General features: G+C 39.0%; 1 non-coding gene across 1 annotated transcript; it reads left to right on the top strand.

Moving 5' to 3' along the window:
- The first annotated feature begins 447 nt into the window (after positions 1-447).
- LOC127088968 (small nucleolar RNA R71) lies at positions 448-554 on the top strand. Its single transcript, XR_007790754.1, has one exon. It is a non-coding gene; the product is annotated as a small nucleolar RNA R71 (small nucleolar RNA).
- Positions 555-3138: the final 2584 nt, after the last annotated feature.

The following is a 3138-nucleotide window of genomic DNA, read 5'->3' as shown; positions in this document are numbered from 1 at the left end:
TTCAGGTGATTCCTCCATCCAGGGTTGTAGGTATTCGAATATGGGTTCCCTTGGGTGTAGTTCACTTGCTCAGAGTGGGTTTCGTTTAATAGACTGCATTCTACAGATTGGTGTCCTTTGGTTCCGCATATCTCACAATCCGACGAAACTGCGGCTATAGTATTCGGGTTTATGCACATATGTTCGACTTTGAGGGCTAATGCGTCCATTTTTGCTTGCATCATGTCTATAGAGCTTAGTTCATGCACTCCTCGTTGGGCTTCCTTCTTCTCAACTGTTGCTCGTTCGACTCCCCATGATTGATGGTTTTGAGCCAGATCTTCGATGAGGGCACTAGCTTCAGGATAAGGTTTGTTCATCAGAGCACCGCCTGCGGCAGCGTAGATGGTCATCTTTGTGTTGTAATGAAGTCCATTATAGAAGGTTTGAATGATTAACCAATTTTCTAAACCATGATGTAGGCATGCTCGTAATAACTCTTTATATCTCTCCCAAGCTTCGAACAACGATTCTCCTTGGTTTTGGGTAAATCTAGTTATATGGTTTCGAAGAACGGCGGTCTTACTCGGGGGAAAATATCTAGCAAGAAAAACTCTTCTAAGGTTATCCCAAGTCGTAATGGAACTGGGTGGAAGGGAATCTAACCATGATAGGGCTTTATCTCTAAGGGAAAAAGGGAATAATCTTAAACGTATTGCCTCAGGAGAAGCTCCATTGGTTTTAAAAGTATCTGCTAATTGAAGAAATATTTTTAAATGTTTGTTTGGGTTCTCGGTAGCGAGACCCGTGAATTGTCTCTGTTGCACTAGTTGCAATAGGGATGGTTTAAGTTCAAAAGTATTAGCTGGTATGGTTGGGTTTACTATACTAGAACTAGGTTCTTCATTATATGGTTGAGCGAAGTCCTTAAGAGGTCTTTGGTTTTGGTCTTCGGCCATAGCTCTCTTAATTCTATGAAAGAATAAACGTGCGCGAGTGTAACATTCAGGTTCCGCCAAAGGGTATACTAAGCTTAAACTTCCGGTACTGCGATTTCTTCGCATTGACCGGCGGGAAATAGCCTAGGTCTAAACGATATAATAACAGGAAAATGAAATTTGACGAAATTGGTCCCCGGCAACGGCGCCAAAAACTTGATGCGGTCAATAACTTGATGCGGGGTTCGCAAGTATACGAACGCGTCAGAGTAATATAAAAGATTGTCGAATCCACAGAGACCAAGCGTCAATCTATCGTTATCTATTGTTATGGTGTTTATCAAAGGCAATCGAAATAGGTGTTTTTGTAGTGTGCAATGAAGACTAATGTTTTGAAATAAATTTAATTAATATAGACAGGGTTGAATGTAATTCTCGTAATTAATTAATAATCCAAGTACTTTCTAGTAGAGCTACTTATGGGCAGTGTTTCCTACTTTGAAAAGAACTAATTTAATAGGAACTGTCGCTTTCGCGTATTCAGAACCAAGTTGTACTCCCTAATCAAACCCTCTTATTGTCACTTATAAAAGGCGCGCATTTCGTTAGAGTAGTAAGCCTATTTTTAAGAAATATAGTATCTCGACTAAGTTGAAAAGTATTATAACCTGGATTTCTTAACCAAAAGAGGTTCTCACGAACCAGACTCTAAACTTATAAACGCGTCCGAAAATAGTTTTAAAATCTCTTTTCTTCTTAATGTTAAAATCTCCTATTGAACTAAACAAAGCGCTTTCGCTGTTTTTGAAATAGTTAAAAACAATTAAGTTTAAAAAGACGTTGGACGACTTTCGATCTTACCCAACGGAATTGAAGTGCGGGAAAACTTAAGTTGAAAGTTAAAAATAGCCCTTAAGTGTTTCTACGAACAATTTCACGGATTATCGGTTCAATTACGATCCTTACATTCTAACCTTATAAATTTAGTTAGACATGGTAATTTAAAAGTGCATTAATTTAAATAAAAGTAGTGTGAGTGCGGAAAGTAAATAAAAGTAGTGCGAGTGCGGAAAGTAAATAAAAGTAGTGCGAGTGCGAGGAAATAAATGAAGGTAAAGCGAGTGCGAGAAATAAATAAAAGTAAAGCGAGTGCGGAAAGTAAATAAAAGTAGTGCGAGTGCGAGGAAATAAATGAAAGTAGTGCGAGTGCGAGAAATAAATAAAAGTAAAGCGAGTGCGAGAAATAAATAAAAGTAAAGCGAGTGCGAGGAAATAAATAAAATAAAGCGAGTGCGGGAAATAAATAAAATAAAGACAAGTAATAAAAACCTACTCCAATCGGAGGATTGAATAAATTGCAGTGCGGAAATGAAAATGGCGGCAGGATTAACTTCCTTCCAAAGTGCTCCAAACTCGATTACAGACTCTATCACAGACTCGATTACACAACTGTGGTAACACTCCAATGCGAAGCGATTACCACTTTATAAAACTGAATATATGCCTAAGTGAAACAAAGTTGCTCTGAGTTTGCCTCTGCTCTAAGTTTGGATGGTTGTAAAAGTGAATTCCAGTTTCTATTTATAAGCAACTAAAAAGATGGAAATGACTTGGATGCCCTTCAACTTGAAAATGGGAGGGAAACTGTTTTCCTCTTGTGGCGCCCGCCACAAGGCCATGGCGCCCGCCACAAGGCCAAAGTGAGGCGCCTTAGTGGATGTAGTGGAAAACGTGGGAGTTGAGGGAAGTTGATCTTGGACACGTCATGGCAGGGTCTGTGGCGCCCGCCATTGGGTAGGCCATAAGTACAAAATACTTATTTTTAGGGTTTTTGGCTCTTTTTCGCTCCTTTTCTCGATCGGGGCTCCGATTAAAGTAAAAACCTAAAAACAAAGGAAAACATAGCAATAACACAACAAAATGATAATAAAACAACTAGAATGCATGTGAAATCGGAGTCGAAAATACGGTAAATTCAAGTGTTATCATGCATCCATGACCCCTCAATCTTCACCTATTATCAATATCCTTGGCCTAACCTTACTTTGGGTTTATATGAGCATTGGTCTTGGTCCAAAGTCATGGTGTTATTCATGTGATTGCGGATACACCTGTGGTCCTGGTCATCTAAACAACCAAACTTCTTGTGTCTCAAGCCACTTGCTAGTCATGGCATTGATTCATTAATATTACATAAAAACCCTAATCTTAAGATCCCATT

The sequence above is a fragment of the Lathyrus oleraceus genome, chromosome 5 (genome assembly GCF_024323335.1).
Source record: "Lathyrus oleraceus cultivar Zhongwan6 chromosome 5, CAAS_Psat_ZW6_1.0, whole genome shotgun sequence".
In the NCBI taxonomy this organism is placed as follows: Eukaryota; Viridiplantae; Streptophyta; class Magnoliopsida; order Fabales; family Fabaceae; genus Lathyrus; species Lathyrus oleraceus.
The sequence above is the reverse complement of the archived record's forward strand: the minus strand, read 5'-3'. Positions and strand labels throughout refer to the sequence as shown.